Genomic DNA, 21987 nt, shown 5'->3' with positions numbered 1-21987 from the left:
TTCTGACTGTTGCTCTGTAATCAACAACACAACTCTATATTCTGCATATTTCTGTGGCCTCCTATTCTTTGAGATAAACCTTGCTAACACTGATTTTGTACTCATCCATTTAACTAAAGAAAATGTGGTGGAACGATACAGGCAGTTTACCAAGAAACTACAGATGCTGGAATCTTAAGCAATTACCGGAGGCACTCAGCGTGTCAGGCAGCATCTGTGGAGTGAATGGGCAGTCAATGATTCAGGTCGGGAGGGACCCTTCTTAGAGTCATACAGCATGGAAACAGGCCCTTCAGCCCAACTTGCTCATGACAATGAAGATGCCCCAAATACGCTAGTCCCACCTGCCATCATTTGGCCCATATCCATCTGAACCTTTCCAATCCATGTACATGTCCAAAAGTCTTTTAAATGTTGTAATACTACATGGCTCAATACATAAACTGGTAGAGTGTAACACAGACATTCACAAAATAATTGTTAAACTATTACAAACCACAAATGTTCCATAATCTGGATCAAACTTACATAGAAAATAGGTGCAGGAGTAGGCCATACGGCCCTTTGAGCCAGCACCACCATTCAATATGATCATTGCTGATCATCCAGAATCAGTACCCCGTTCCTGCTTTTCCCATATCCCTTGATTCCGTCAGCCCTGAGATACAATATATATAACTATTTTGAAAACATCCAGTGAATTGGCCTCCACTGCCTTCGGTGGCAGAGAGTTCCACAGATTCACAACTCTCTGTGTGAAAAGTTTTTCATCATCTCAGTCCTAAATGGCCTATCCCTTATTCTTAAACTTTGACCCCTGGTTCTGAACTCCCCCAACATCGGGAACATTTTTCCTGCATCTAGCCTGTCTAATCCTTTAAGAATTTTATGTTTATTTTTTTTTTTTAATATTTTATTTTATTAGAAGTAAGTACAATCATATGGCACCAAAGTGCCTAACATATATTTTCATAATACATTTTATGTACAGCTTCTTTTTTTTTTTGTCATAATAAAGAAAGATGAGAATAAGAAAAAGAAATTAGATAGTAAAGGATAGAAAGACGTGAGATATATAGTGTGAAGAAAAAGAAAAAAGACGAATGAGTAAAGAAAGTTGAGGAAAAGAAAATAGAAAAAAGAGAATAAGACATAAAGAAAAAAAAAAGGTAAGGAGATCATTGTTTATAATCTTGACCATCCCTTGTCCAGTCCTGAAACAGTTAGCTTTTACAATTGTGTTGCACCATATGATTCCAAAAAGACGACAAATGGAGACCAACTCATTATGAATTGGTCTGATTTATCCATTAGGAGGAATCGCATTTCCTCAAGATGTGCGGTGTCCAACATACTTGCAATCCACATTTTAAGCGTTGGTATTGATGTATTTTTCCAAAATTTAAGTATTAATTTTTTTGCTATTATTAAACCATAATTAAAAAATAAATTTTGAGATGTGTTCAATTTATTCCCATCTTCCATTACGCCAAATATAATCATTTCAGTATTAGGTTCCATTCTTATCTTGAATATTTTTGTAAATATTTCAAAGATATCACTCCAAAATCTATAAAGTTTTATGCAGGAAACAAAGGAAAGTGCTGTAGTTGCGTTTTGGGATAAACATTTATCACAAATGGGGGATATATTTGGATAAAATTTGTTCAATCTTGTTTTTGAATAATATAATTTGTGTAAAATTTTAAATTGAATTAGATTATGTCTTACACTAATCTAACATTTGTGAATATATATCAAGTACTTTTCCCATGTAACCTTCGTAATTTTTATCATTAGTTCCCGTTCCCACTCTTCTCTAAGTACCTCTGTTGATGTATATTTAAAATACTATTATATAAATATGATATTAATTTTTGTGTCAGCTTTAATATTCATTGCTTCTTCCAATAATTCAGGAGTTATTTTTTGATATCCTTGTATATATTTTTTCATGAAGAATTTTATGTTTCTATAAGATTCCCTCTCATCCTTCTAAATTCCAATGAATATAAGCCCAGTCGATCCATTCTTTCATCATATGTCAATCCCGCCATCCCGGGAATCAACCTGGTGAACCTGTGCTGCACTCCCTCAATAGCAAGAATGTTCTTCCCCAAATTAGGAGAACAAAACTGCACACAATACTCCAGGTGCGGTCTCACCAGGGCCCTGTACAACTGCAGTAGGACCTCCTTGCTCCTGTACTCAAATGAAGGCCAACATGCCATTTGCTTTCTTCACTACCTGCTACACATGCATGCTTACTTTCAGTGGCTGATGTACAAGGACACCCACATCTAGTTGCACCTCCCCTTTTCCAAATCTGACTCCATTCAGATAATAATCTGCCTTCCTGTTCTTGCCATCAAAGTGGATAACCTCACATTTGTCCATATTATACTGCATCTGCTATGCATCTGTCCAGTCACACAACCTATCCAAGTCACCCTGCAGGCTCCTCGCAGCTCACTCTGCCACCCAGCTTTGTGTCATCTGCAAACTTGGAGATGTTACATTTATGTCACTTATAAGTACACTACAAGGTTTTGTAATTACACTGATATTTAATATGTCAAAATTAGAAATTAATTATTCAACCGGTTTAAAAATTATATGACAGAATGTTATTGAATAAATTTGCAATATTTGAAATCTAAAGCAACAGAAAATAGCCAATGAGTTTGGGAACCATGTAAACGAAGTTTGCTGCCTTGAGTCAGTGAGCTTGGAGCCAATAACAGCAGCAACTCTACTTCATATTGGGCCGAAGACCTAGTGTCTGTGCTGCAGACTCTATGACTATGTTCTTCAATACTGTCCATGGCTCAGACATTCGGACTTCACATCTACTGACAATTAAATGTTTTACGATTCAAACATTAAATTTCGAACTTTGATTCGTATGATTCAACCTTTAAATCAAGTTCAACTTTATTCTCTTTGTTATAAAGCAAGAGCAAATCCTGGGTGGGATTTTGGACACAAATACAATTTATGAAGAAATATTCCTCATATTAAATAAATTCTGACAGTCCCAAGATTTAGTGAAACAGATTGGAAGGAACAATACAAAAGTTAGTGAACTGGTCAAAGTTTCATATTTCAAATCATGGATGCTCTTGGCAATTAATAGTCATATCACGATAGTTACGTGGTCTGAATATCACAATGTCATCCATATAAAAGGTCAGTATTCAAACATTGACTGTAGAATTTAAAAGTGCAGACACTATCTGATCTTAAAGAGGTGTACAAGATCATCAAGAGATAGGGTTGATACATTATTTTACCCAAAATAAGGCAATCAAGAACCAGAGGACATTAGTTTAAGCTGAGAGGGGAAAGATTTACTAGAAATCTGAGAGGTAACTTTTTCCACACAGGTAAGTGTATGGAATAAGCTGCTAGAGGAGGTGGTTAAGGGAAGCAGAAACATAGAAACATAGAAAATAGGTGCAGGAGTAGTCCATTCGGCCCTTCGAGCCAGCACCGCCATTCAATATGATCATGGCTGATCATCTAAAATCAGTACCCCGTTCCTACTTTTTCCCCATATCCCTTGATTCCTTTAGCCCAAAGAGTTAAAGCTAACTCTTGAAAACATCCAGTGAATTGACGTCCACTGCCTTCTATGGCAGAAAATTCCACAGATTTACAACTTTCTGGGTGAAAAGGTTTTTCCTCATCTCAGTCTTAAATGGCCTACCCATTTTCCTTAAACCGTGCCCCTTGTTCTGGACTCCCCCAACATCGGGAACATTTTTCCTGCATCTACCCTGTCCAATCCATTAAGAATTTTACATGTTTCTATAAGATCCCCCTCATCCTAAATTCCAGTGAATACAAGCCCAGTCGTTCCATTCTTTCATTATATGACAGTCCCGCCTTCCTGGAAATAAACCTGGTGAACCTGGTGAATTAGGAGACCAAAAGTGCACACAATACTCCAGGTGTGGCCTCACCAGGGCCCTGTCCAACTGCAGTAGGACCTCCTTGCTTCTAAACTCAAAACCTCTTGCAATGAAGGCCAACATGCCATTACCTTTCTTCACTGCCTGCTGTACCTGCATGCTTACCTTTAGTGACTGATATACAAGGACACCCAGGTCTCGTTGCACTTCCCCTTTTCCTAACCTGACACCATTCAGATAATTTGCCTTCCTGTTCTTGCCACCAAAGTGGATAACCGTAGATTGCTTATTTCCTCCTAACCAATTGCAGTGCTTGTTAGTAGTAGCTCTGCCTACTATGCGATTTATATTATCAAGAGCTTGTTTACGTGATTCAGTCTGAGTAGCTGCTAGTTACTGTAATGTCCTGCAGACCAATGCTGTAAGTGGACTTTAATAAATGTGTTGTACCTTGACGTGTGTATAACTCGACTCATTACATGGTGTCAAGAAATGATTTCTTATCTACTCCATTCAAGTTTATCGGGTTTTGTTTTTTATATTTGTTTTTGTGCCTGTTATCTCTATCATGGCAAACTGGTCTCGTCGTCCTAGTCCTCTGATCTTTGACTCTGACATTGCTAAACGCTGGCACCTTTTTGAGCGCGACTACATTCACTACATTCGTATTATTCATCGCAACGATCCTCCAGATGTACGTGCTTCCGTGCTACTAAACCTGGCTGGCCCTGAGGCAATGAAACGTGCTGACTGTTTTACTTTTGCACCTGCTGTTTTAGATCCGAACGGTCTGATCCAAGTGCCTGCAGAAACAATTGATGACCCTGCTGCCCTGCTTGCAAAGTTTAGACAATTGTGTGACCTTCCATTGAACTCAATAATCGAACGCACCAAGTTTTTTGCTCGAATGCAGCAAGTTGGCGAACCAATAGAGTGTTTTATCAGTGACCTAAAACACATGGCTGCACGCTGTCATTTTGAAAATGTATGCGATGAACTGATCTGCGACAAGCTCGTTGGAGGTATGCTCAAAGACAAGGTGAGAGACGAATTACTTCGTAGCACTGAACTGACTCTAAATCAAGCCGAACACGCCTGTTGGATTGCTGAGATAATGGCTTCTCACACTAAGTCTGTGACCTCTGGGCAGCGCTCCCAGTATAATGTTAACCTTACAGGCACCTCCTGTCGTAACAAGCGTCTGCAGCCTTCCCCTGCCTGGCAGCAGCAAAGGTCCTAATTATAAGACTTTAAACTAGAATGGTTGGGGCGAGGGACTCAAATAGAGAAAGCTAGTAGACAGAATGGGAGGCAGGAAGCAGAAAAGGGAAGCAATCGGGCACAAGAGGAGAAAGAAAAAAAAGGAAATAAACAGAGAATAAGAGGCGGGGGGTTTCTTAAATGTACATATTTTAATGCTAGGAGCATTGTAAGAAAGGTGGATGAGCTTAGAGTCTGGATAGACATCTATCCAAGTATGATGTTGTGGCGATCAGTGAAACATGGTTGCAGGAGGGCTGTGATTGGAAACTAAATATTCCAGGATTTCGTTGCTTCAGGTGTGATAGAATTGGAGGGGCAAGAGGTGGAGGTGTTGCATTGCTAGTCAGGGAAGATATTACAGCAGTGCTTTGGCAGGATAGATTGGAGGGCTCATCTAGGGAGGCTATTTGGGTGGAACTGAGAAGTGGCAAAGGGGTAGCAACACTTATAGGGGTGTATTATAGACCGCCAAATGGGGATCGAGAATTGGAAGAGCAAATATGTAAGGAGATAGCAGATATTAGTAGTAAGCACAAAGTAGTGATTGTGGAAGATTTCAACTTTCCACACATAGACTGGGAAACGCATTCGGTAAATGGGCTGGATGGTTTGGAGTTTGTAAAATGTGTGCAGGATAGTTTTTTGCAGCAATACATAGAGGTACCTACTAGAGGGGGGGCAGTGTTAGACCTCCTGTTAGGAAATGAGACGGGACAGGTGGCGGAGGTATGCGTTGGAGAGCACTTCGGGTCCAGTGATCACAATACCATTAGTTTCAATATAATTATGGAGAGGGTCAGAACTGGACCTAGGGTTGAGATTTTTGATTGGAGAAAGGCTAACTTTGACGAGATGTGAAAGGATGTAAAAGGAGTGAACTGGGACATTTTGTTTTATGGGAAGGATGTAGAAGAGAAATGGAAGACATTTAAAGGGGAAATTTTAAGAGTACAGAATCTTTATGTTCCTGTTCGGTTGAAAGGAAACAGTAAAAAGTGGAAAGAGCCCTGGTTTTCAAAGGAAATTGGACATCTTGTTCGGAAAAAGAGGGAGATCTACAATAATTATAGGCAGTATGAAGTAAATGAGGTGCTTGAGGAGTATAAGGAATGTAAAAAGAATCTTAAGAAAGAAATTAGAAAAGCTAAAAGAAGACATGAGGTTGCTTTGGCAAGTAAGGTGAAAGTAAATCCAAAAGGTTTCTACAGCTATATTAATAGCAAAAGGATAACGAGGGATAAAATTGGTCCATTGGAGAGACAGAGTGGACAGCTATCTGCAGAGCCAAAAGAGATGGGGGAGATATTGAACAATTTCTTTTCTTCGGTATTCACCAAGGAGAAGGATATTGAATTATGTGAGGTAAGGGAAACTAGTAGAGTAGCTATGGATACTATGAGTTTCAAAGTAAAAGAAGTACTGACACTTTTGAAAAATATAAAAGTGGATAAGTCTCCAGGTCCAGACAGGATATTCCCTAGGACATTGAGGGAAGTTAGTGTAGAAATAGCCGGGGCTATGACAGAAATATTTCAAATGTCATTAGAAACGGGAATAGTCCCCGAGGATTGGCATACTGCGCATGTTGTTCCATTGTTTAAAAAGGGTTCTAAGAGTAAACCTAGCAATTATAGGCCTGTTAGTTTGACTTCAGTGGTGGGCAAATTAATGGAAAAGATACTTAGAGATAATATATATAAGCATCTGGATAAACAGGGTCTGATTAGGAACAGTCAGCATGGATTTGTGCCTGGAAGGTCATGTTTGACTAATCTTCTTGAATGTTTTGAAGAGGTTACTAGGGAAATTGATGAGGGTAAAGCAGTGGATGTTGTCTATATGGACTTTAGTAAGGCCTTTGACAAGGTTCCTCATGGAAGGTTGGTTAAGAAGGTTCAACTGTTGGGTATAAATGCAGGAGTAGCAAGATGGATTCAACAGTGGCTGAATGGGAGAAGCCAGAGGGTAATGGTGGATGGTTGTTTGTCGGGTTGGAGGCAGGTGACTAGTGGGGTGCCTCAGGGATTGGTGTTGGGTCCTTTGTTGTTTGTCATGTACATCAATGATCTGGATGAAGGTGTGGTAAATTGGATTAGTAAGTATGCAGATGATACCAAGATAGGGGGTGTTGTGGATAATGAAGAGGATTTCCAAAGTCTACAGAGTGATTTAGGCCATTTGGAAGAATGGGCTGAAAGATGGCAGATGGAGTTTAATGCTGATAAATGTGAGGTGCTACACCTTGGCAGGACAAATCAAAATAGGACGTACATGGTAAATGGTAGGGAATTGAAGAATACAGTTGAACAGAGGGATCTGGGAATAACCGTGCATAGTTCCTTGAAGGTGGAATCTCATATAGATAGGGTGGTAAAGAAAGCTTTTGGTATGCTAGCCTTTATAAATCAGAGCATTGAGTATAGAAGCTGGGATGTAATGTTAAAATTGTACAAGGCATTGGTGAGACCAAATCTGGAGTATGGTGTACAATTTTGGTCGCCCAATTATAGGAAGGATGTCAACAAAATAGAGAGAGTACAGAGGAGATTTACTAGAATGTTGCCTGGGTTTCAACAACTAAGTTACAGAGAAAAGTTGAATGTTAGGTCTTTATTCTCTGGAGCGCAGAAGGTTAAGGGGGGACTTGATAGAGGTCTTTAAAATGATGAGAGGGATAGACAGAGTTGATGTGGATCAGCTTTTCCCTTTGAGAATAGGGAAGATTTCAAACAAGAGGACATGACTTCAGAATTAAGGGACAGAAGTTTAGGGGTAACATGAGGGGGAACTTCTTTACTCAGAGAGTGGTAGCGGTGTGGAATGAGCTTACAGTGGAAGTGGTGGAGGCAGGTTCGTTGGTATCATTTAAAAATAAATTGGATAGGCGTATGGATGAGAAGGGAATGGAGGGTTATGGTATGAGTGCAGGCAGGTTGGACTAAGGGAAAAAAGTTGTTCGGCACGGACTTGTAGGGCCGAGATGGCCTGTTTCCGTGCTGTAATTGTTATATTCTTATATTCTTATATATATAACTATTCTCATGCTCTGGGTCGGGAGTTCTGTATTACTTATGGTAAAATTTGCAATTTCTGTAAGAAATTCAATCACTTTGCAAAATGTTGCCGTTCCCGTGCGACTCAATCCGTCACAAGGATGAGTTTGCACCTGTTACAACATGAGCTTGCTGATAGCGAAAGCCAAGAGCTCAAGGAGCCATCCCCCGCTCAGCTCTCCTGAAACTGAAGATAAGTTCAGCCATCCACTCCCCCCTCCCTTCCTCTAACGAGCAGCTTGACCCTGATGTAACCATGATTGTGAATAACAAGCCTGTGCAGTGGGATTCAAATGTCTGGTGTCATTCAGAGGATCTGCAAAAGATCAAAAAATCCATTTAGCATTAGAGAGCTTGTCATTCTCATTTAGCATTAGAGAGCTTGTCATTCTCAGGGAATGCTCTTTGATTTCATGCCCACCTTATTTTGTCGCTCAGTTCAGAGATGTGTTGCGGCTCACATAATGTTTGACCGTAACACCGTCTGGTACAACACTGTTCTGGCATAACACCGTTCTGATACAACACGGTTCTGGTACAACACGGTTCTGGTACAACACGGTTCTGGTACAACACGGTTCTGGTACAACACCGTTCTGGTACAACACCGTTCTGGTACAACACGGTTCTGGTACAACACGGTTCTGGTACAACACGGTTCTGGTACAACACGGTTCTGGTACAACACGGTTCTGGTACAACACGGTTCTGGTACAACACGGTTCTGGTACAACACGGTTCTGGTACAACACGGTTCTGGTACAACACGGTTCTGGTACAACACCGTTCTGGTACAACACCGTTCTGGTACAACACGGTTCTGGTACAACACGGTTCTGGTACAACACCGTTCTGGTACAACACCGTTCTGGTACAACACCGTTCTGGTACAACACGGTTCTGGTACAACACGGTTCTGGTACAACACCGTTCTGGTACAACACTGTTCTGGTACAACATGGTTTTGGCATAACACCGTTTCTCAATTTGCTTTCTTTTTGAAAGTTGTGAAGGAATTCCAAAGGTACACTTTACGGGGAAGGATTGTGAGGGATTGTAAATGTTTGGGCCAAAGTGGTGAATTAAGTGAAAGGATCCAATAAATTGTCAAGGGAAGCAGAGCAAAGAGATAGATCCATTCATCAGAATCTGCTGCTTCATCGTCAACTTTTCACTCTGCAGACAGCAACTCCATGCTGCAATCATTCTTTTGATATTCAACACTAGTTCACGCTCTGGGAAATGTATCATTCTTCCCATTCTGTGGCCTAGCATCCACATGCTTTCACACTTCCATTCTCCCGTTTAACATTACCTCCTCCTTGGGCTGCTGGTGATAACTTTAAATACAACTGTATGGATTCTATATTAAAACCTTGCTAATTAAACCTTCTTAAGTTTGTAATGTTCCTGGGGAGGGGTGAGGTGGAAAGAATGGTTGAATTACGCTATATCTAATTCCTCAGTCATTTTCTGCAGCATCACCTTTATTATTGATATCATCAGTGGGTCATTCTTCTGAAGTCTGAAGAAGGGTCTTGACCTGAAACGTCACCCATTCCTTCTCCCCAGAGATGCTGCCTGTCCCGTTGAGTTACTCCAGCATTTTGTGTCTATCTTCTGAAGTTAATGTCTGGTTTACTGGGTAATGTAACTGGGTTGAGTGGCATAGAGATGGAATCATCTCTAGTGTGATTCAGTCGGACTCACTCAGTTAACCATGATGAATGTTAACAATGTTCAGTGAAGGGAAGAGCAAGCAATGTAATAACTGCACAACCATGATAAACATACATCGTTCAAACGGTGAATTTGATCATGCACTTTTAACCCTGAAAAGATTTATTTATTGTGGCAGCAAGTTGCTTAATAAAATGATTGAAAATCTTTTCGTGACTGCAAAACAGAAAATGCACATGGTGAAAGTCTGAAATAAAACAGACAATGCAGGAAACACTCAGGATTTGTGGAAAGAGAAAAAAATAACTATCCAGGCTGATGACCCCCTCAATATACAAGACTGAATCCTATAACTCTGTGATTATCGTGGTTCTAGCACAGACAGGAGAACAGCTGGGTGCTGACCCGTGAGTCTGGTGGTCAGACTCACAGAGCAAAGTCGGTTTAACACAGCCATCAAAAAATCATATCATTTAGACTGGGAACTGAAGCCAGCAGCTGGGAAATGACGACATAATCAATTTATTTGTCCTCTGGTATAAATTATCTGAGCTCAAAATCCAATAAAGGATTTTGAAAAAACAATCATCGATCTTGTTTTTTGCTGAAGGCTGAATTACAGGCTGTTGCCTCATGGATCCAGCAGATAAGCTGCTGTAGACCTGACACCCCTTTGATTTCTACCAGACCTGTTGGCCAATCGTAGATTCCTACTGAATGCTCTCCCGCAGCTCAACCAGGGAGAGTGTTGTGAACAGCTCCGATATTCACTTGTGATCAATTTTACAAAACATTATACTTGGTTACATTACCCAAAATGTTTTTTAAATGAATAAATTAACCCATTTAAATAAATGTAAATTACTTTATACATAGCCTTCTCCCTCACAGTCATGCTTTTCCATTGAAATGAATAAGTTTGCTGACACAGCAGGTCAGGCAGCATCTCTGGAGTAGTGACATTTCAGGTCGGGACCCTTCTTCAGACTCCTTGTGGTGGGGGGAAAAAGCTGGAAGAGAGGTGGACAAATTCTGGCAAGTGATAGGTAGATACAGGTGAGGAGGAGTTTTGATGGACAGATTGTTGCAACCTGCAGTGACACGGTGGAGGACACCTACAACTTGGCTTGGTCAGGCCCACTGGCAATGCCAACAACATCACTGGCCTTTATGGCCAAGTTAAGACTCAACATTTATAACAACTTTAGACATGAATCTTTTTACTAAACTGGATGCTAAAAATGAATTGCACTCCACCTCTACATGTAAAAATAAAGTACCATTGCACCATTACATAGTAGATGAAAGACAAATATTGTGGGATAAAGATGGGAGGGAATCAAATTGTGAATGGGAAGGAAGGTTAAAAACCGGGGATCCAGTCGGTCGTGATGGGCCAATGCCATCCATTTTAATTCCCCTTCTCATTCCCATCCTGACCTCTCTATCCTGGGTCTCCTCCATTTTAATTCCCCTTCTCATTCCCATCCTGACCTCTCTATCCTGGGTCTCCTCCATTTTAATTCCCCTTCTCATTCCCATCCTGACCTTCCTATCCTGGGTCTCCAAACTGGATGAACAACACCAATATTTCACGTCTGTAGCTAACAACCTAATGGTATGAACATTGAATTGTCAGATTTTAGGTAACTAACCTACAAACATCCCCTCCCTCACTAATCTCCCTCTCTTCCCTGTGCCCCACCTGGTTGCGTACCCATTTATTTTTGCCCCCACTCTTCCCACCAATATTCCTTTCTCTGGCTTCACAATTGACACCTTTTGTCCATATCGTTTTGACTGGGTATCACTTTCACATTTCATGTCCTTTCCATTCATTCTGATTTGTCGTTTTTTATGCTTTTTCAGTAGCTTTCATACTCACCCACTCCAAAACAATAAATAAACTAATGGTTAAAGCCAGACCCTACAACTTAAACAAGAACGTTTTCTCCCGTACTTGCATCCTGTAGCTGCACCATTCTGCATGCGGACTGGGCTGTCGGTTTAAGCAACATGGCTACTCAGTGAATAATGATGCACAACTCTCTTAACTAATTCTGAGTTTCAAGTTTCTCCTATTCCTTCAGTGGGATACTAAGATATATGATACAAAACCATGTAGCTGGAATTAAATAAAGATGTTGCATGGTATTCCATAATGAACAGTTCTGGGGAAAGTGTGTTCCTCTGTAATGACCTCATTGTTTTCTGCAGGATACAGGTGATGTACTATTGCTGCTGTCTAGCTGATGACTAATGATGTTGGGGGAAGTAGTGCAACTTGAAAAAAAGCCTTTCACGGTCATAAGGTCATAATTGATAGGATTAGAATCAGGCCATTCGGCCCATCAAGTCTACTACGCCATTCAATCATGGCTGATCTATCTTCCCCTCTTAACCCCATTCTCCACATCCACTCTATCCAAGCCTTACACTATTCTGTATGTTTCAATGAGGTCCCGCCTTATTTTTCTAAACTCCAGTGAGTACAGGCACAGTGCCGACAAACGCTCATCATAGGTTAACCTATTCAATCCTGGGATCAATCTTGTAAACCTCCTCTGGACCCTCTTCAGAGCCAGTACACCCTTCCTCAGATATGGTGCCCAAAATTGCTCACAATATTCCAAATGCAGCCTTACCATGAGCCTCAACATTACTTCTCTGTTTTTGTGTAAAGCCCTCTTGTAATAAATGCTAGCATTGAGTTTGCTTTCTTTACTACTGATTCAACTTGCAGGTTAACTTTTTGGGAATCCTGCACCAGCTCCCAAATCCTTGGCAACTCCGATTTCTGGATTCTCTCCCCATTTAGTAAATAGTCTACGCCTTTATTCCAACGACCAAAATGCATGACTCCACATTTTGTTACATTATATTCCATCTGCCTCTTCTCTGCCCACTCTCCCAACCTGTCCAAGTCCTTCTGCAGAGTCCCTGCTTTCTCTACATTACCTGCCCCTCAACCTATTGAAGCATCATTCACAAACCTGGCCACAAAGTCTTCAATCCCCTCGACCAAATCATTAATATACATCGTGAAGAGTAGTGGCCCCAGCACCAATCCTTGCAGAACTCCACTAGTTACTGGCAGCTAACCAGATAAAGCTGCCGCAGCCAGACATACAACAGCAGTAGCTCTACTCAACAACCAGAAGTCTGTAGCCTCCTTTTGCTCTGGTATTTTATTTCATTCTTCACATGTTTAAATTATAATGTTTTATTCTTAATTGTTTATTGTATATCGTGTTGTTACTTGCGAGCAAAGCACCAAAGCAAATTCCTTGTATGTATACATACTTAGCTAATAAAATTAATTCAATTCAATTATTCAATTCAATTTGTCTTCTGCCATCCGGCCAACCTAGTTTCCGTTTTTCTGCTTTTCTCCCTCCTTGTATGGGAAGTGATAATCACGATTTTCCAATCTTCAGAAACCACTCCTAATTCCAGTGATTCTTGAAATATCACAACTAATGCCTCCACAATCTCTGAGGCCACCTCCTTCAGAACCCTGGGGTGCAGGTGACTTATCCACCCTCAGTCCTTTCAGTTTTTCTAGCACCTTCTCCTTAGTAATCACCACTCCACTAACTTCCACACCCTGACTCTCTTGGACTGCAGGCACATTGCTGGTGTCTTTCTTGAATTCCAGTTATCACTTCTCTTGCAACATTCTCCATTGGCCCAATGTCCACTCTTGCCTCATTTTTACTCTTTATATATGTGTAAAAACTCTTGCTGTCCTCTTTTATATTATTGGCTAGCTTACATTCGTACTTCATCTTTTCTCTCTGTATTGTCCTTTCAGTTACCTTTTGTTGTTGTTTAAAAACATCCCAATCCTCTGGCTTCCCACTAATATTTGCAATGTTATATGCCTTCTCTTTTACTTTTATGTTTCTTTCTCTTTGGAATGAAATGATCCTGCGCCTTCTGAATTATCCGCAGAAATTCCTGCCATTGCTGCTCTACCGTCATTCCTACTAAAGCCCCTTTCAAGTCAATCTTTTCCAGCTCCTCCCTCATGTCTCAGTCTTCCCCTTTGCACAGCTGTAACACCGACATGTCCAATTTCACCTTCTCCCTTTCAAATTGTAGGTTAAGCCTTATCATATTGTGGTCACTACCTCCTAATGGCTCCTTTACCTCGTTCTCTTGTTAAATCTGGTTCATTGCACAACACTAAATCTAGAATGGCCTTATCCTGGTTGGCTCCACTACAAGTTGCTCTATGAAACTATTTTGGAGGCACTCTACAGTTCCAGAATCAAATGTCCAATATACACAAAAGAATAGTAAGATTAAACGAGAACTTACCAGTTCGAAGTTTGATCATTATTTTATGAGGAGTACGTTGAGGGAATATGTGAAGAACCCCGCCAGGACGCATGCGTGTCATTCTTCAAAGCAGCGGTGTGAAATCACAGATAACTGTAATGACTTAAACATAGTAAGATTAGAGAAAGAAATACCAGTTGAGTATATGATCAAGGGTGGGAGCGGAGGGCACGTATTCCCTCAACGTACTCCTCATAAAATAATGATCAAACTTCGAACTGGTAAGTTCTCGTTTAATCTTACTATTTTACTTCGGAGTCACGTGAGTGACTACGTGAAGATTTCAAAGCTCTGTGATTTCATGCCGTGGAAACGAGTCCATGCATCACATCTGCCTTAATGACTGTAGGAGGAATTGTGTCAACATATTTTAGACATGAATCCGACATTGAAATCCATGAATTGATTAACACAAATTATAGCCCCTATTTATGGGGTAATTAAATTACAGAACTTAAATTGTTTCTGCAAATGTTCCAGGTTTAATGACTGGTTTATGATAAAATAGTTGGAATGTTTTTTCCCCTGACCATCCTGCTGCCTTGAGGATTTGGTCCATTGGTACATCCAACTGCATAGCTGCCGATGTAGCTGCAGCCCTGGTGGAATGAGATTTAAAATGTTAGTATCCACCCCAGCCTGTGTTAGACCCTGTTGCAGCCATCTTGAGATGGTCTGAATCAACACTCTTTTGTGTGGTTGCTTATGGCTGACTAAAAGTGCCTTCTCATTGCCTCTGATGATTTTCGTTTTCTCCATATATAACGACAAATGTTTTACTATACAGAGACGATCATCTGTTAGGTAAGACCTAAATTCGATATTGAGGCCCGCTGATCCGTCTGTTCTGTTTCACTAATTCATAAATATGAAACGTAATGTTTTCAGATGAAGAAGTCATGTTGTCCAGTCTAATTTATGTAATGACTGTACCCTTTGTGCCGTAACCAATGCCTTTAGCATGACTGTTTTTAATGTCAGTCTATGTAGGGACAGAGCTGTTGCTGGAGACCAATTCCTGAGCATCTTCAGGACAATACTCACATCCCATATTTGGGAGTACCTGGTTCTTGGGGGATTGGTATTAAAAATTCCCCTCATAAGTTTTGTTACCAGTGGGTGAGTTCCAACAGAGTGACGCTCTGTTCCTTGCCATAGATAAGTCGATAAGGCACTTCTGGCGCAGTTGATGGCACTATAACTGAGCCCCTCATCATAATGGAGGCCTGCCAGGTATTCCAGAACAGACGGGATGTTCATATCTCTGTAGGTGATGCTGTTTTTGTTACAATACATCTCTTACTTCCTGATATAGACCAGATACTGTTTTTTGGTGGACTGTCTTTGGGCCGCCGAAATCATGTTCACTGTTCGGTCCGTCAGTCCCAGCTGTAGTAGAGGTATTTTTAAACTCTACAAATTAATAAATTCAAATAGTTATGGCATGGGTGGCTATCCCTTGTTACGGGATGAACCAACAAGTCTGGTCTATTCGGGATGGTGATACATGGTTCTAATACCATGTTCATTATCACTGGGAACCATGGTTGAGTAGGCCAATCGGGTACTAGCAAAATACCAGACGCAGAGTCCTGCTGTATTTTCCTTAATACCCGACTGATGAGGCAGAAAGGAGGGAATGCATAAATAAACAATTTCCCCCAATGCAGCGAAAATGCATCTGTCGCCGCTGCCCCAGGGTCTGGTTCCCATGAAGCATAATTTGATAACCGGTGATTAAGCCTGGATGCGAATAGATCGATATCTGGTGCTCCATATCGTGCTGTAATATCAGCAAATACTTTTTATTCAACATCCATTCGGTGTTTTCATTAAATTTGCGTGACCTGGTGTCTGCCACTAAATTTAGTTTACCTGGTAGGTAAGTAGCTGATATGCAAATATCTCTCTGGATACACCATTGCCAAATTGTATTAGCCAGATTGTCACATGATGTCGATTTGTTTCCACCCATGTGGTTGATATATGCTACCACGGTGGTATTGTCAATCTGTAGTCTAACATGCTGGTGATATGACCCAGTACAATATGACTTTAGGCCATAGAATGCACCCAACATTTCCAGGTAGTTTATAGAAACATAGAAACATAGAAATTAGGTGCAGGAGTAGGCCATTCGGCCCTTCGAGCCTGCACCGCCATTCAATATGATCATGGCTGATCATCCAACTCAGTATCCCGTACCTGCCTTCTCTCCATACCCTCTGATCCCCTTAGCCACAAGGGCCACATCTAACTCCCTCTTAAATATAGCCAATGAACTGGCCTCGACTACCCTCTGTGGCAGGGAGTTCCAGAGATTCACCACTCTCTGTGTGAAAAAAGTTATTCTCATCTCGGTTTTAAAGGATTTCCCCCTTATCCTTAAGCTGTGACCCCTTGTCCTGGACTTCCCCAACATCGGGAGCAATCTTCCTGCATCTAGCCTGTCCAACCCCTTTATGCCCAGTGTTAGTAATAATGATGCCTCCTGAGCAGTCCATCTACCTCCACAGCTGGAGATGGAATTGGTGGCACCCCAACCAAGTGCACTGGCATCAGTTTGTAGTACCATAGAAGGGTTGCTGATAATGATTGGATTGAAACAAAGCCAAATGTTATCTATCCATCATTTTAGTTCCATTATAGCTTTGATTGGTAGCTTCATTGGTCTGTCAAAATGACCAGCATTGATTTTGAGTGCTTGTATTTTTGCTCTCTGTAAATTTTGGTAATGTAAAGGTCCAAATTGTGTGGCTGGAAAAGCAGCCACCATTTTGCCAATTACTTTTGCTACCAATCTGATGGACGGTTACTGATGTCAATGAGGTTATTGCAAGCCTCTATTAAGTCTATAGCCTTTCCCTTTGGCAAAGTCACCGACATGTGAACTGAGTCAATGGTGAACCCCAAATAGTCCATAGTAGTGGAAGGCGTTAATTTAGATTTAACTGGATGGATAATAAACCCCAGTTTTTCAAATAACTGTTTTGTGGCTGTTACCGTTTGTTTGGCCAATTCCAAAGTTTTGCCCACAATAAGTATGCCATCTAGATATGCCATGACCATGTGTTTTCGTTTCCGTAGAAACGCTAGGGCTGGTTTCAAAATTTTAGTGAACAGCCTGGGGGCTGATGTTAATCCATTTGGCAGCGCTCTATATTGCCAGTTCTGTCCCATCCAGTTGAATTTTAAGTAACATCTGTGGTCACCTCGTATAGGCACTGAATAGTAAGCATTTTTTAATCGATGCTAGCCATGAAGTAACCTTTGGAAATCAATTGTTTAGCAGTAACAAAGGTTTCCATTTTAAAATGAATATATTGTACAAATGTATTCAATTTGGTCAGATCTATGACGATGCGACAACCACCATCTTTTTTGATTTTGGTAAAGATATTGGACACGAATTCTAGCGGTTTGTGTTGGGATTTTTCAATTACCCCTTTTGCGTAAGGCCGCTCCAGTTCAGCCTGCGCTTCAGATTTTTCTTTACCGGAAAGTACGAACATTCGGTTCGGTATATGTTGACCTGGAGGGCTGTACTTGTGTATAATTCTATTGTATATCCCTGGATACTGCTTAAATATAAGTATCGGTAGTTAACATACTCCATGCATCCAAAAAGGAGAGTAATCTCCCACCCCCCCCCCAACCTCCATGCTCCCTGCAATTTGTAGGGAACCAGACCTACCTACCTCCATAGTTACCAGTGGCAGATTTACTTCTTTTTGTAAATCCTTCGTTAATGTTGAGGCGTCGGTGTCTGGGTTTGTGGTTTGGTTGATGTTGGAGGTTTGCGTATCTTCCAAGAAGGCCGGTCTGGGCCTTGGTCTAAGAAAGACTCATGTTTGGTGTACCGGACCTTCGAGCTTTCACCAGTCGGTCTTGTTCTACTGGTGGGTGGGTAAGGGTGCTGTCTATGGCCGTGTGTTGCAAAGCAGTGCCAGTGCATCCTGTTGGTCCTGCGACATGTCCTTCTCATCCACTGTGCGGGTGAAAGCTGTTATCCCCGCTGTTTAGGAGTTTCCATATACAATTATTTACTACAGGAAACATTCCGGGATATACAGTTACCCGGCGTCAGGTATCCTCCAGGTTTTGGCCAGTCTGGTCTGGCTGTATGAAGTTGGACACCATGTCCAGTAGATTTTCACGTTCCTGCACCCCCTGCACACTTGATTTCTGTTCTGCAAATTCTCTTCAGGATCAGCCCAGAACTGACCCCCAGTACTCCCCTCTGACGAGGGAGAAGCACTGTGCAGCCCTACAAGAGGTGCTGCTGTGGGTTTTACATAGAGCCCACAGTGACTCGACTCCATCTCCCGGAGCCTGTCACGTTGCAGCAAATACTCCACACACCGCTCCATCCGGCTCCAGCGCTCACGGTCGCTGGCCGCCCGCGGCTGCTCAAAGTCGGACTCCTCTGAGTCCACGACTTTGATGGTTTTTTGTCTTGCCATACCGCCTGGCCGCGGAGTGGATCTGGCCGGTGCGGAGGCGACATCGGGCACAGCTGATCCCATTATAGGTGATTCAAGTGCCGCTGGCTGCTGCTGGCCCACCAGCTTTGTCGCAGCCCTCGTTGGTTTCTCCACCTGTAATCAGCATGGGAAAACACAAAAAGACCGCAGCTCTTACCTGCCGGTCCTGGTTTAAATTGTCGCTATGGGGGAACGTCGTTCCACCCCGCCTCCTGCCGTTTTCGACTTGTCAAAAGTCGACGGCCCCATTCTGAATAGTCTCCCGCCTGGCCGTGGTGTTCTGGCCGGCGCGGGACCAAACGTCGGCACAGCTGATCCCTTACGGGGCTTGTGCCTTCAGCTGCTGCTGGCTCCCGCAACTTCGCGGTCCTCCCCAGCCAGCTTCACTCGCAGCACTTGTGGACACTATTTTGTCCAGCTTCCCCCCCCCCCCTGTGTAAAAACAGCGCGGGGACAACACTACCGCAGAGTAAGTCAATTACCTGCAGGTCGCGGTTCCAAACTTACCGCGGCGGGGGAACGCTCCACCCCGCCTGTCGTTTCGCAAGTGTGAAAGCGATATGACACGCATGCGTCCTGGCGGGGTTCTTCACGTAGTCACTCACGTGACTCCGAAGTAAAATCTACCAGTACCCTAGCTTATGGAAGGACTGTTCAGAATCCCAATAATAGAGGGGAAGAAGCTGCTTCTGAGTCTTGTACCCTCTATAAGATCTGCCCAACGGGAGCAGCGAGAAGAAGAAATGACCTGGGTGGGACAAGTCTTTGATTATGTTGGCTGCTTTCCCAAGGCAGCTGGAAGTTTAGGTGGTGAAGAATCTGGTCTATGTAATGGACTGGGCTACATCCATAACTCTGCAATTTGCAGGTGTGGGACCAGCATTCTGGCAGGCAGGTTTGCCACTGCTACACGGGTGGTTTTAAACTGAATAAGGGGGGTGGGGTGTCAAATGGGATAGTCGGGGATGGAGTTAAAGGGAAAGGGTTTCTTAAATGTGTGAGCAGAGAGACAAAGGGGTGTAAAATGAGGGTAGAAGCAATAGGTAGCAAGGTGAAAAGTAAAAGTGGCAGGCAGACAAATCCAGGGCAAAAATCAAAAAGAGACACTTTTCAACATAATTGTATAAGGGGTAAGAGTGTTGTAAAAACAAGCCTGAAGGCTTTGTGTCTCAATGCAAGGAGCATTTGTAATAAGGTGGATGAGTTGAATGTGCAGATAGCTATTAATGACTATGATATAGTTGGGATCACGGAGACATGGCTCCAGGGTGGCCAAGGCTGGGAGCTGAACATCCAGGGATGTTCAATAGTCAGGAGGGATAGACAGAAAGGAAAAGGAGGTGGGGCAGCGTTGCTGGTTAGAGAGCAGATTAACGCAATAGAAAGGAAGGACATTAGCTTGGAGGATGTGGAATCGATATGGGTAGAGCTGCGAAACACTAAGGGGCAGAAAACACTAGTGGGAGCAGGGGCGGAAAACTTGGGGGGGCCAGAGGGTTTTGAGAGGTGGGGGACATCCCCCCCAAGTTTTTGTGATCCGATTTTAAAATATCCACTTTCCGCGAGGCAGTTGGAGTGGGACTGAGGATAGAGCGCGGTGATTGGAGGAGGGAGATGTGGCACAAACCTGCGCCTCATCCGCAGGCAGGATCGATCCCAGCCGGGTCTCCGGCGCTGTCCCGAGTGCCCCCCTCCCCACGGGTGGCCAGAGAGGTCGGCAGTCAGATGCGAGAGGTGCCCCCAGGCCCACAGCCAGCGAAGAGAAACAGCCCTAAACCCAGCTCAACTCTGCCTGTCCCGCCAGGTGAACCTGCCTGGACTTGCGGGAAATATGGAAATATGGCCAGCGCGGAGAAGCAGGGCTGGTATCCCATCAGTCCAGACAGGGCTGTAGTTAACCCAGCGAGACAGGTGGAGTTGAGCTGCATTTAGTGCTGGATTGAGCCTCCGAAGCCTCACGCGCGTGTGTGTGTGTGCGTGTGTGTGCGGCCGCCAACAAATTGTGTCCCCCGTCCCCTCCATGTTTTGATAGTGAGTTCCGCTTTTGAGTGGGAGTTGTGTACAGGCCACCTAACAGTAGTAGTGGAGTTGGGGATGGCATCAAACAGGAAATTAGAAATGCGTGCAACAAAGGTAAAACAGTTATAATGGGAACACAAAAATGCTGGAGAAACTTAGCGGGTGCAGCAGCATCTATGGAGCGAAGGAAATAGGCAATGTTTCGGGCCGAAACCCTTCTTCAGCCTGATGGGGGGTGGGGTGGGGGGGGGCGGGGAGAAGAAAGAAAAAAGGAGGAGGAGCCCGAGGGCTGAGGAAGGGGAGGAGTCAGCAAGGACTAACAAAATTGGGAGAATTCAATGTTCATGCCCCCAGGATGCAGATTCCCCAAGCGGAATATGAGGTGCTGTTCCTCCAATTTCCGATGTTGCTCGCTCTGGCCATGGAGGAGACCCAGGACAGAGAGGTCGGATACGGAGTGGGAGGGGGAGTTGAAGTGCTGAGCCACCGGGAGGTCAGGTTGGTTATTGCGGACCGAGCGGAGGTGTTCGGCGAAACGATCGCCCAACCTCCACTTGGTCTCACCGATGTAGATCTGCTGACATCTAGAGCAGCGGATGCAGTAGATGAGGATGGAGGAGATACAGGTGAACCTCTGTCACACCTGGAACGACTGCTTGGGTCCTTGAATGGAGTCGAGGGGGGAGGTGAAGGGACAGGTGTTGCATCTCTTGCGGTTGCAACGGAAAGTGCCCGGGGAGGGGGTGGTACGGGAGGGAAGGGAAGAATTGACCAGGGAGTTGCGGAGGGAGCGGTCTTTGCGGAAGGCAGACATGGGGGGAGATGGGAAGATGTGGCGAGTGGTGGGGTCACGTTGGAGGTGACGGAAATGGCGGAGGATTACTTGTATTACGGTATCTTTTTTTTGTTGTTTTTTTAGTTACGTTAAAGTGTGTTTTTTATGTTTTTTTTAAATGTCTTTATGTGGGGGAAGAGGGCACGGTGCGGGGGATACCATCCTTCGGTCGCTTCCTGGAGAGGACGCGACTATTATTCGAGTCGCGTCCTCACCCCCCCAGCGGCCTACCTACTGGATTGGCGCGGCCTTTCCTGCCGGGATCGACCAGAGCTCCAGCAGCAGCGGGACAGCGCTGTAACATCGCGGTGCTGGCGATGCCTTACCGCGGATCGCCGTCTGGAGCCCGGCGTGCTGGGCCTGCTGCACCGACATCATGGAGCTGTGGTTCGCGG

General features: G+C 43.3%; 1 protein-coding gene across 3 annotated transcripts in view; it reads right to left on the bottom strand.

Moving 5' to 3' along the window:
- The window catches only part of reep2 (receptor accessory protein 2), a 60554-nt gene that overhangs the window by 25455 nt on the left and 13112 nt on the right, over positions 1 to 21987 (bottom strand). The gene's annotated exons all lie outside the window — the stretch shown is intronic.

The sequence above is a fragment of the Amblyraja radiata genome, chromosome 11, assembly GCF_010909765.2.
Source record: "Amblyraja radiata isolate CabotCenter1 chromosome 11, sAmbRad1.1.pri, whole genome shotgun sequence".
Classification (NCBI taxonomy): Eukaryota; Metazoa; Chordata; class Chondrichthyes; order Rajiformes; family Rajidae; genus Amblyraja; species Amblyraja radiata.
This window is presented reverse-complemented; position numbering and strand designations above follow the sequence as displayed.